The sequence below is a fragment of the Triturus cristatus genome, chromosome 9 (genome assembly GCF_964204655.1).
Source record: "Triturus cristatus chromosome 9, aTriCri1.1, whole genome shotgun sequence".
Taxonomy (NCBI): Eukaryota; Metazoa; Chordata; class Amphibia; order Caudata; family Salamandridae; genus Triturus; species Triturus cristatus.
Window position 1 is genome coordinate 1,121,215,864 of NC_140592.1, and position 13,361 is coordinate 1,121,229,224.

General features: G+C 43.9%; 1 pseudogene across 1 annotated transcript in view; it reads left to right on the top strand.

Moving 5' to 3' along the window:
• LOC146799472 (uncharacterized) overlaps positions 1-13,361 on the top strand; it is a 154,420-nt pseudogene that overhangs the window by 114,486 nt on the left and 26,573 nt on the right. The window lies entirely within an intron of this gene.

Genomic DNA, 13,361 nt, shown 5'->3' on the forward strand with positions numbered 1-13,361 from the left:
GAGACGTAGCTCCAATCAAGGCTGTGGCCTGCACACACTGTTTCTGCAGGCTTGTGGTGATTGCAGCCGGCTTCTATCAAGCTGACTGTGGTGCACTGCTGCTACAATGTATTCTGATGCCCGCCCCGTGGCGCCGCTGAGGCAGGATGTAATTCAAAGTCTGCTTGTGGACCGCAGGGGGGGACATCACCTCCGGTCCTGTTGCCAGAGCGGGAAGTTTGCAAAGAAGGCAGCTAGCAGGCTAAAAGATGCGTTTGGGGGCATGCGAGAAGGAGGAAAGATAGGAAGAACTGGGGGCATATTCACGAAGCACACAGCCAAAAGAAATCACATATAATGTCGGGCTGGAAGCGGCAACTGGCAGAGCAGAGGAACACATGCTGACGCCATGAATCTGGGACAGGAGGCCTGGAGGCACCCACCTCCACGAGTCTTACGGTAGGGCCATTGACTTAACTCTGGGTACTGGTTGTTAGAGAGACTCAGGCGCGCCCCGCTCGCCTCGCAGCGCTGTCTGCTGCTCACACTGGCTTGTCTTCGCTATGTCTTTTACTATGGCCTCGGTAAATTGAATTATGGCTGTACCAAGCCTGGAAAAGTGGTAATCATGGGTGACTACTATTGGGGGGTCCGTCGGGGTTCACACCCTGGGACAGGGGAAAAAGGGTTTCTAGAAGTTTGAAGTGTCAATCCCTGCAAGACGTTGTTAACAATTACCCTCCACGTTGTTTGTCCCGTGATTTGCCCAATCGAAATGCTGAGCTAGGATTATAGGCGCCAAAAGCGAGAGCGGGCGGATAGTTGTGAAGTTTGGCAGCTTGTTGTATCGCCTTCTACAGTGCCACTGCCTGCATCAGATTAATGCAGTGCAGCTTGACTGGGTCTAGAGCGGGGAGCCGGAGAGTTTGGTGCCCATGCATGCTGCCTCTCATGATTCCTACTGCACGAGTCTGGAAGGACAGCGGCTGCAGCGAGAGTATGGTGCCAGTGCAGCTTCATGACTCTGGTGATTGTAATACAAGCTTCCACAGTACTGCGTGTTGGTAGCCTGTGCGCTTGTATACACTATATAAATACATCTAAGCAGAGGCTGAAAGGCTAGGTGGAAGTGAGCAGCCTCTGTGAGGTGAATTCAAAAGTGACATCCGGAGGAGGCCGCACATAATAATAATGATCCTTTTAACGTAATGCTAATAACGGATTCCTAGAGTTTCTTGTTGCGCAAATGGGTGCAATATCTGATGTTTATATGTTTCCCTCGCCATCATTGCTTTATTTTGCTAACGAGAAACTGTCACTCATAGTCTTTCAAATGTCACTCATAATTGCTCTGAAATTATTGAAAAGTCACATATAGCAATCTTAAACCTTGGCAGCTATGCACGGAGGGCTTTGGCAGGCGATAGACTGTGGGGCTCTGGCAGGCGGTGTAGAGGCAGAAGGTAAAAGGCAGCAGCCATCGCCAGTTCTAGCCATAGTCGGCTGAAACTACAGGCTTCAGCCAAACTTCAATTCCAGAAACACACTGAAGCATCACCCACTAGGAACGCTTTCAGCCAGGAGCTCTCTTTGCTCGACTGACCAGCGAGGCCCAGATCTCATTCCCACTTCAGAAGAACTGTAAATATCGTTTAATATGTCATGAGAAGTGTCTCATTAGTGACCTTAAAAATTGAGCATGATGCCCTTGACCTATTGAATCCTCTTGTATTCTGGTCCTATGCTCAGCTGGTGAAGGGAACCTGAAAGTGAGAGGATGAGGCCGTGTTGCCAGTTAGTGCTTAATGTGTGAAGAAAAGAAATGCAGGGGCCCAAAGTTTGTCTTTCAAGACCATTGGGAGAACTTCTGAATGCCAGTGTTGCAAACTACGGAGGCTGTCTGTTCTTGATTCCACCTCATCATGGCTTTTTCTTCACTATGCACCATTTTACTCTCTTGTGTGTTCTTCTTCAAGCCGGCTTTCTCCCTGTGTCTCGGTTTCCCTACCCTTCTCTGTTGCCATTCAATCTTTTTCACCTTTCTCTCTCCTGCCCTGACTCAAAGTTAGTCTGATGTTAAACAATAAGTCCAGGTCTTCAAAAACGAGGGCTTGTTACCACCACCGGCAACAACTGGCAGAAATTAAGCAGTGCAGTAAGGGCAGCACCCAGCGCTTAATTTCAGCTGGTGTTTTCCGGTGCTCGGTACCGGTACTTAATTCTCAACACCTGTATTCCGGTACCTATGAAAGTCTGGCACCTGGCGGCACTGTCTTATTTTGAGGTAAGCACAGCAACAGATGTTTAATAATTTAATATACATTATATATGAATACTATCTACTGGTCACACCATTTTTATAGCTTTAAGTGACTTAAAATAGTCTGAATGGTCACACTTCTAGGTGAGTGATGTGCACTAGTTGTGTTCGTACTGCTATTAGCAGTACTGCCAGGAAGGGAAAATGCGTGGTGCAAGCTGCAATGGCCTCCCGAAAAGGGTCCTGGCACTTATGTTTTTACAAATTAAGCACTGGTTTACTGTGGCTGGAAGTTAACAACGCACCCCGGCTGGATGTCTATATGTGACATTTCAATGGTTTATTGCCTGGATCATGGATGTTTATCTGTGACATTTCCACGGTTTTTGGCCTAGCCCTGTCCTGGATGCTTATGTGTGACATTTCCATGCTTTCTGGCCTGAGGGCTTAAGTGTAACATTTCCACAGTTTAGGGCTAGGTGCTTGCTTGTGTGTGACATTTCCATGGTTTATGGCATGGGTACTTATGTGTAACCTTTCCATGCGTTCTAGCCTGAGGACATGTTTGACATTTTCCCGGTTCATGGCTTGCGTGCCAGTTGAGGGTGTGGGTGGAGCCAATAGAGGAAGTGGGTGGAGCTAGTGAAGGAAGTGGGTGGAGCCTGGACAAGGGGGTGTGGCCTCCGACAAACATTGGAGCACCTGAACTTCATATTTTACAAATTAAGCACTGAACAATTGCCTTTTCAATATCTAGGGATATGGCCTGGCATCCCCCATCACCTCCAGTTTTAGTCACCATCAGTTCCAACAGCTGGCAGATATTCAAAATCGGGTTCCTTTCCCGAAGAAACTCATCTTGGTCACTAGTGTCCCAACAACGGGCAGCAGTCAGTCTTTTCCCTAGTATCTCGTAATCTAAATTAAGAAGGGACAATGGTCTATAAGACCACACATCAGACGCACCTTGTTATAGCTCAGGCAGTATTACAATCAGTGCTTCCTTCAGGGATTCAGGAAGAATGCCCACTTCCTCCACCTCCTTGTATACTTGAAGCTTTGGTAAAAAATGTACACTGCATGTTGGGAAGGCCTTCTATACCTTCTATACCTGGGGTTAGAGTTATGACTGTACGTATTGCTTCCACTTGTAGCCTCTCCTCTAGCTTGTTGTGTTGCAGTGGGCTAATTTAGGGTATAGGGATCCATAGCATGAATTCAGGAAGTCGGTCAGCGTCCACCCTTCTATTTTCTGAATATAACGTTTGGTACTCGTCAACAAAAGCTGCATTTATTCCTTCTCCGGCGTTGATCATCTTTCTCTCAGGGGATCTGATCGCTTCTATTGGGACCCCTCAGTAACCATGCCAACATTCTACCAGCTCTCTCGCGGTCTCTGTGCTGAGGAGCTACATACTCCCTGTAATCAAGTTTTCCCAATCTGTCACTCAATCAATAATCTTTATTCGATTTTCCAAAAGCAGATAATATAAAATAAACAGATAAAAACATGCAATAAAAGGCAAGAAAATAATACAAAAAACATTAAAATATCCACAATAAAATTCATTAAAAGGCATCCACTAGGAGGTGATAAACGTGTGTGGCTCTAGTTTCAGAAGCTTAATGAAAAACTAACAGCATATGATACAAATATACTCACTGCAGTGCCAATATGTTTTAAAGGCCATATTCCTCCTTGATAAAATGCGTTACGAAACATCAACATGGATAAATAAAAAATGCATAAGTCAAGTTTCATCATCATAATCAAAAACCAGCGGCACAGAGTGCAATTATATATGCTATCGCCATATTTAAAATAGCATACTCCTCCTTTAGGTTCAAATGCTCTTCAGGAAGCAAGCGACTGAGTAGCACGTGTAATAATCATTAACTTGCTGTGAAAAGGTAAGGCAGCTTTACACCTAGATAATTTATACCGACGCAACAATGGTAAAAAAAACCTCCTTTTGAACCGCAAGTAATAATTACAAAAGAAAACAAAATGCAATAAGGGTTCGCTTGATTGCTCATCAGAAGGGCAAATACCTATATCTACAGTGGAGTATTGTCCTAATGGGAAACATATCAGCCATCGAATGGAACCTAACCTAATTCTAGCCAATAATGTTCTCTCATACATGTTTGCCACAAAAAGTAAATAAGGAGCAATCATAGGTGACATCTGGATTATGCAAAAATCTCTAACCACTGGTTTTACCGCTTCCACTAGTTTCCTAGTGGCCTGCCTGTGCTTAATGAGGCTTTCTTGAACCCAATATTTATCTTTTTTCATAATGGGCTCAGGATACTCAAACAAATGTGCACAACTAGAGCTAAACAAAAATCCTTAATATATTTTCCCCATGGAATTGTCAAGGCAGGGCTGCAAAACAGGCAGTCTCTGATAACTGCCTGATTAAGCTGAGCTTCCTTATTTGCCTACATTGAACACCAAAGGTCCAAAGGAGAGCATTAATAGTATCTTGCACGTACTCCATGGCTAACTCCTGATACAAGGAAAAATGAAGTGTTGAAGGGGGAACTTCTAATAGCCCGCAGTTAAATCTATTCACCTCAGCCTGGATTACCCCAACATATCTACAGCTCTAAATATCCATACGTTAAAATTGGCAGGGATTTCCGGTTGTATATCTCTAAAAATGGAGGAACAGTTTTTTTGCCAGCTGGCGTGACAAGCGAAAAAGGAGTGCCCAGTGCTCAAGTATAGCGGGTTATTCTGCTTTTAATGCAGGGTGACCGGAGCACATATGATTGAACTCCAGGCCAATGTATGAAAAGGAGCTCACCCTGTCCAATTTTTTGCCACCTATGCTTAAGGTGTGGTTTTTTTTCATTTCTAGGGCCGAATACCATACTAAATGTTTTTGTAAAATTAGTCTCCAGTTCTAGATCCCTCATAAATTACACAAAGCTAGAAATTAAAATCTTAAGACCATTGGCCATTCTAGAAAGAAGGACTGCGTCATCCGCATATAATATCACAAGCACGGCCTTCTGCTCGACATATGGAACATCCGTCTCAACAGAGACTAGTGTTCTCTCTTAATCATTGATATAAAGTAGGAAAAGAATGGGGGGAGAATGCAACCCTTAGCGTACCCCTCGATTGACTTTAAAGAGTTGAGTGCATTTGCCAGCTTTGCCAAATCTTACGGACGCCATAGGGTCATGATGTAAGAGTCTTAGAAAAGAAACCAAGCCCGTATCGACGCCCAGGATCTCTAAAATAGCCTACAACTTGGATCTACTGATGCAATCAAAGGTGCTCGATAGATCCATAATGCCAAGTGGGTGGAAGGACCCCTGGCATATTTATATTTGGCCACAATAAAATGAAGATTCAGGCACTGTTCGATTGTCCTGAGCCCGTTTCTGAACCCATGCTGGGTTTGGAAGAGGATATCATTTTCATTTAGCCAAACAATGAGATGATCCATTACAACTCTTCCAATGATTTTAGCTGTAGTCTAGAAGGGATATTGGGCAATAGCAGTTAGGATCATGAGCATTGCCTTTTTTACAGATAGGGTCAATTGTTGCTGTGCGCCAGAACAGGGGCACACCCGCACAACAAACAGAATTAAATACGCAGGTGAGCACAGGGTTCCAAAACCCTCCCTGAATAATTCAAGGGGGGCACCGTCTGGGCTTGGTGCCTTCTTGCAATGGCTGTTAATAATGGCTTTAAGTACCTCTTCCTCTCTAAAATGTAGTTTAGCACAGGAGGAACTAACCAACTGTACTTCACCTATCTACCCACTACCAGGAGGGTACATCCCTGAAAAACACACTAACCAGGTTTCTGCCATAACATGGACAGTAACTTTGTTAGGGAACATCAATGGAGATAAAACTGACCGCACTGTCTTCCAAAAGGCTTGAGAATCTTCAAGATGGCAGGAATCAAATATTGCCTCCCATTTCCCTTCCTTGATAGCCAGCGTCTTTTTCTTTAGAACCAGGCTTAAACCTTTCTGCTGGCTGCTATTATCCACTTATCTCTAAGAGACTGTTTTAGCACCTAACACAGGGATTCATTTGCCACTCTGCAATTTATTTCAAAGCAGAATTTCACATGACTAGAAGTCTGATCTATGGGTCTAAGCAACAACCCTTTAATCTGGGTTAGAAGGGTGATAAAGGGGTTTAGTATAGAACTGGGATGATGTATTTCCAATTTGCACAAATTCAACAGCACCTTACTGTAGCAGACAACCTGCGTCACATTCACAGAACGCAGTATCACCCTATGCTCTGCATCCTCAATAGGTAATGCTTGACTGGGCATGGGCTTTGTGCCTTTTGCGCTTTAAAGGAGCCCCTAGCTGCATTGCAAGGGGATTATGGTCACTATAAATCTGAACAATAATCTCACTACCTATAATAGAGGGAGACAGACTTCGGCAAATAAAAACATAATCTATTGCAGTCCCTCCCACAAATGTTGGAATGGCTAAACTAGAGATATTTGGGGCCTCATTTGCTAAATCGTGATCAGCCAACAGAGAAAAAAAAATATGACCCCTAGCATCCATAGCATTAAAAACAACTTCTCGAGCAAGTGGGTCAAAAATTGTAGGTGAGAAGGAGGGCAAAAGGCCTAGGTTGGCATTAAAGTCAGCTACCAATAGAAAATCAATAGGGCTTTCGACCCATGCCTCCTTTTCAGCTACAAAGTCAATTACAGAACACAGACCCTGAAAATTAGAATCACTCTTACTAGAGAAATTCACCATATGGACCATGTGTTTCCCAACCCAGCAAAGGCTAAACACCTGAACCTCACCCTGACCTGAGGGAATTGGTAAGATTGACCATCCAATATTTACTTTAAACCAGACTGTCAACACCCCTTTAGCATGCTTAGCTGGCAAGGCTACAGTTGGAAGACTAAAACTGGTGTAATCATCAAATCTCACCTCTTTCACTTCCCATGTATCCTGAATAAATACTACATCATAGTCTAAAGTATTTAGAATTTCTGAGGCTAGGCCAGCCACAGTGCAGCTTAAAAAGTTAATAAATGGGCGCCGCTTACCTTCCGGTAAACCCACTTCTATCCCTTCCTGGGACTTTAAAGAATAGTTTGAGACTAAATCCCCATCCAGATTACCAGAACAATTGGTATTGAGAGAGTGATTGAAAGCACCACACGGATATCTGCACTATTGGCACCACCATTCTCTCGGTCTCAAGCACAGCCACTCTCCCTGCTACTCTGACAATCATTGTCTTTCAGCCTTGCAAGCACAGCAAATTTATTTTGCTAAGGAAGTAACAGGTGCAAGGGGGGTCTAAGAGGTTCTTGGTTGGGTTCAAGTGACCCACCAGGCCTACAAATGAAGGATGCCAAATGCTTAAAAAAAAAGGAAAACACAGCAACATTTTCACAAGGCTAGGTTTGGCCATTCCAGCCCTGGCTTAGCCCAAAATGTCATTACCAACCATGGGATATTTTGGAAATGTATAACTAGAACTTCTCTGTTGCATTGCTTATCCATGCCACCAATGCCCCCACCTATCTTGCAAGAAGAATCTCTTTAGAGAAATCCTGTCAAGAATTCCTGTCATACAAGGGAAACACGCCCTTATGTAAACAGGAGAGCTGTTACATAACTCAAGGGAAACACGCCCTTATGTAAACAGGAGAGCTGTTACATAACTCAAGGGAAACACGCCCTTATGTAAACAGGAGAGCTGTTACATAACTCAAGGGAAACACGCCCTTATGTAAACAGGAGAGCTGTTACATAACTCAAGGAAAACACGCCCTATAAAGGGAGGAACCGGGAGGTACAAGGCTGTCGGATATTGTGTTTACACCGACGTACCTGCTTCGTGAAGAGCAGTGTTCCGGAGTGGTGCTCCAGTAAGGCAAGAACGGAGGTAGGTCGAGTCGTTACTCCCTGGGCCGTGTCTTGCCCCATCGTCACCTGTGAAGGACCCGGAAGCTCTACCGGTCAACCATTGAGCTTCGCTTTTTGACTCGGCTGAGTCCAAGCGCAGTGGCGCTTTTGCTGGTTGGAGTCGTAACTCCCAGCCCGACCAGAGACACAGGGACTGCCAGCTGTAACGCACACCAGGAGGTGTTTGCCGCGTTACAGACTCGGAAGTCCACAGGATCGATCGAGCGGCTGCTCTTGGTTCAGTCTTCTTGCTTGTGATTGGGGTATCGGTGACGCATCACCAGGAGGTGACTCCGCGTCCCGGTGCAGTCTGAGGAAGAGGTTGAGCGGCTGCTCCCTTCAGGTAGAGACCCCGGCTGGGTGTTTCCCTGACTCCTCGATTCTCCCCAACACTCTTCGTGCCCCTCACAGCCTACCGATTGGCATTGTCGGCCATTTCATTTCTGCCCTCTGTTGGCATACGCCGGGATCGGCGTATATGCAGAGGACGGTTAGGACCATCCGTGCTGTGGGCTGGTAACGTACTTAGCCTGGAGGATTCCAGTGACTATAACTTTTGTTTGTTCTTTGTATTTTATTTGCCTTCATTAAAAGAACTAACCCTTCACAAGTGGTTGCGTCCTCATTGTCGTGTCTGTTAAACGATCCTGAGACGTTCAGGGCGTTACAAATCCCAATGGCCACACTCATTAATGTTCAATTAAAGTATGACTTTGTTCATGAGACCCCTCGTTGATTTTGAAGTGTCGGCAGGAAGACATGGTATTTTTGCAAATACACATACATAAGGACATGAAGTGGGAGGAAGATCAATCACGGGAGGGGAACCAAACTGGGGTATCTCCTTTTAGCCTGTTTGGCAACCTGCTTGACAGGGAGGGCTTGATCCTCATCACTCGGTGGCACCCCATTCATAGCTGATCCGTTAATAGTAGCCAGAACTTGGCTGGTAGCAGTTACTCTGCCCCCAGAGATAAGGGCCTGAATCAATGTAGCTGGTGGAAGAGTTAGATGAAGGAGTAGGAAAAACACACTGAGTTTATTGCGGGCAGGCAGGAGTCCTACTAGCGACCATCTTTACCAATTGGGGCCCAATGGAGGTAAGAAGATCAAAAACTGGGCATAGTTTAGCATGCAACTATTCACTTATGTGTTTGCTCATATGCTCCCAGGGATCAGCTGGTGGGACAGGTATAGATGCAGGCACAGGCTCAATGCCAGCACTCCTATGGGTCATAGATTTACCCTTAGATTCAAAGGGCTTAGTTTTCAGGGTTTCCTTCCTGCATTTGGCTTTTGGTCCAGGGTCCAGGTCAGGGTCAGGTGAACAAATATCAAATTCTTTATCTTGTACTTGTTCTTCTCCCCCTGCCCCACCCAGAATTCTACTACAGACAGACCCCTTCTCTGCAGGGCATGCATAGCAATTACTCCCGCCGATGGATTTGACAAAGGAGCACTGAAAGCCCCTAAAGGAAGAGGCTCAAGGTTGCTTGGAGAAACATAACAGTTATCCTGGGGGGAAGGTAGAGGTGGAGCAAATTCCTCACAAGTGAAAGACGACGCTCTGCCAGTCTTATTTCATTGAGTATTATGTCACTGCCCGCATCAAAAAATTGTCAATAGTAGAGAGTGAAGAAAACTTTCCTGCACAAAAACAATCCTCTGAGGCTTCTTCCTCTTTCTAAGTGCTCCGCCTTGCATTCCTTCATACAAACAAAGCATGGCAGGGCCAATCAAGGTGGCCTTGCATTGCTTGGTACCTGCCACACTGTGCATGGTTGGGAAGGGGGTCGCTTGGGTACCCCCACGGGCCCCTTCCAGAGGGCTACGGGTGAAGGGGGCCTGCTATGGGCCCCCAAAGTCTGATTTCCACGGCTGTTTCGTCTCAGCCAAACCGATTAGGAACCGTTGTCCAAATTGGTCATTGTAATTGCTCGTTCGGAAACCATCTCCATTGGGCTGTACAATTCGGCTTCGAAGGACTCGGGCTCTGAATCCCATTCGGAACTGATTCAGACAGCCTGGATGGCTTCCTTGCATCATCCGGAAAGGTGACCGATTTGGTTGGGAACATAAGTCCTGAATCGGATTCTCAGAATCCGAACCCCATTTGGAGCTTTTCTTGCAGACATCGTAATCGGCCCCATAGTTGAAATGTGCAAAACTCACCAGGCATCCACATTCACTAGGAGGCCGCAGTTAGATTTTCCCTTTAACAAATGGAAGCTTTACAAATTGCTGAAACATGATATTTGATAGCTTGACGTTAAAATAACTTGCTTCGAATTTTTGTCATAGCTGCAGAATATATCTGGCCTCATAAAATGTATTATTTCTTTAAGCTACATATTCTTGATGCACCAAGACTGAACTTCCAATCTTTCTCGTGTTCATACAATGCTTAATAGAGAATTGCATATTTTAACCATGACTCTCACTCCTATGAAATACATAAAAGCATTACTTAACTAGAAATCTGCAAGCAAATGTTTCTGTCTTCTGTATAGCTCATTGTTACGCAGTGAAACATTTAATATATGGTGGAATAGAGTGTGCATTAAACTCTTAAGACAACCAAGGTTAACGTTTCCAGAAACACAAATATTTACTGGTGTCTGTCTGGTTTCGAAACTAGTGCTCCTTTGAAGTCACTCTTTTCCTGAACTCTTTATGGGTTCTATTAACTTTTGATTTGGGGAATTTTATTTAGAAAGGCACTAACCTTACTTTATGGACACGCTTGGGGTTTGGTATTATTATTCACTCTAATCCTATTTTTCTTGATACATTTTTGTTAACCAATTTATCCGATTTACTAATTGAATAAAGACAAAAATAATCTTTTATTAATCTCTTTCTGAGAATAAAGGTTTTCAAAACCAAACTAAAACTGACTGAACTTATGAGCTGATAAATTCAAATGTCAATTGGGATTGATTTGATATAGCTTCATTCAAAAATGGTGGCAAAGATCTGTCACCTACAGGAAGAAGATCTGGCATGATGTTGGAGCCCATTCTTGTAAGTCATAGGTTGAGCTGTACAGGGAAGGATATTTTGAACTCTTTCCGCGCTATCACACACAAAGTCAGTATGCTGGTTCACTTGACCTGCAGAATGATCTACCCATCTTTCTTCTAATGTTACCTCACAGGGACACTGCTCTCCATGAGCGTTTGGTGAGTCCCATAATGCAGACCGCTACTCTATTTACTCTCACTGAGCGGCTCATGTTCATCAAATTTAACAGGCCCTATAAAGCAGCTCTTACTAATCTGCTCCCTCTGGTCCATGCTCACCCAGTGGGTCTCCCGTAACGCAGCTCTTAACGATTTTCTCTCTTATACTGGGCCACTTCTCTACATGTGAACTCAGCGAGTTCTGTTTTATCTCTGCCTACTAGGCAGCTCTTCTACTTGTGCCCCGGTGGGTCCCATAATGCAGTTCTCAATGCTCTGCTTCCTCCAGCTGGGCCTCTGTTCTCCATGTCTGCTCAGCTGGTCCCATAACACAGCTCTCACTATTCTGGTCCCATGTGTCAGAGAATTGCAAGATGTGCCAACAAACTGCCTTTGAAAGTAGCATTTAGAAGTTAACAACCCAACTTTGTTCCCATTAATCAGATTTTAATAATACAATGTACAGTTTTCTTTTTTTACTTTTGTGAAGGGCCAATTGCAGTGTTGGCCTCAAATAATTTGCCCCTTTCTTTCTTTATGTTTACAGATGCATTCTTTTCATTTGGATCTCACTTTTTAGGATTAGTTTAATTATTTTGCTGCATTAAGTGAGCTCAGACTTCTTATTGGGGATTTGCCTTTTTGAATGCAGCATCATTACAATTTCTCTTACATGAACGTTTACCTCTTCCATTTGCAATGGCATAGGGCCCCATATAGAGCAAGATTATTTATATTTTGTGTCCTAAAGTGGAAATCACCTTTCCGAGCTGTTGTAATAAGCTTCTAATAACCACAAAGAAAGGCCTGCTCCTAGCCATCTGTTACTTCTTGACACATGTGTCTGTAGCTAACCAATGTATATCTAAATATAACACATACAGGCATAATTACTAAGCAGCAATCGGACAGCATCACCCTGCTCCCTACTTTCAATGTAGCATCTGCTTATAAAGCATCTGCAATGAATGGATTTGGATAAAAAAATATCTTCACAAAATTGTCTTCTCTCTTGCACTTTGGTTCATTGTCCAAGGTGACATAACTGCTTCACACAGCTTAGAAATAGATTTCACAGATCAACACAATGCAGTAAAAAAAATCATTCCATTTCAACACATACTCCAATTGTAGGTGTGCTATGCCATTACTAATTGCTGTTTTTAGGTCTTCTCTACTAACCAGTAGATATTCTCTCTGTTATGAGATGCATTTTGAGTTTGCAGTGGGCATGAAGCCCACCTATCGCCAACATTTGGTTGTCTTTAAAGTCACTTTTATTTGCTTTCTTTTTATTAATGAGCTTTTATGTGCTTTACTTCCTTCCTGTTTGTGTCCCTCACCAGGGGCATGGACGTATTACTTGGGTCCTAATTTTTCTTTTTGTTGAAGAACTCCACAGAGTGCATGTGTTTTTCAACTGTCTCCCATGTCTTTCCCATCTCTGCCATAATAGTGTTGCTCTTTTTCTGCCTGTGTTCTATTCTGCACTGTCTTTCTGTGAGGCCCTTGATCTTTTGTACTTCACCACCTGCATTGCTTTCACATCCCTGTGCGTCTACCCAATCTCCACATTGCACTCTCTTGTTCATTTGCTTTCTCCACTTCACTATTCATCTCCATTTGCTTCCTTCCCTGTGCCTTCAGGTTGCTTTCTCCACTTATACTTCTGTGTTGCTTCTACACCCCCACCCTCTGTGATTCAAACCCCCCTCTTTGTTACTTCCCCCACCCTTGATGCTTCCACCAACACACTTGTGCTTCTTCTCTTTCTTGTTGAATACTGATTCAACTTGGATTGGTAAGCAACATTTTAAAAAGTGATTATGTTATTTTGTAGTGTGTGTGCATACTTGGTGCACAAGCCTACAAAATATTTGTCTTCTCTTTTTTTGCCATGCTGCAAAGCTTTGGGGATGTAGTACAGCATGGCTAAAATCAATGGCAGGGCTAATAGTTTCCGAAAGCAAGACCCATTGGCTTTGCCAATGCTTATTCCAATATGTC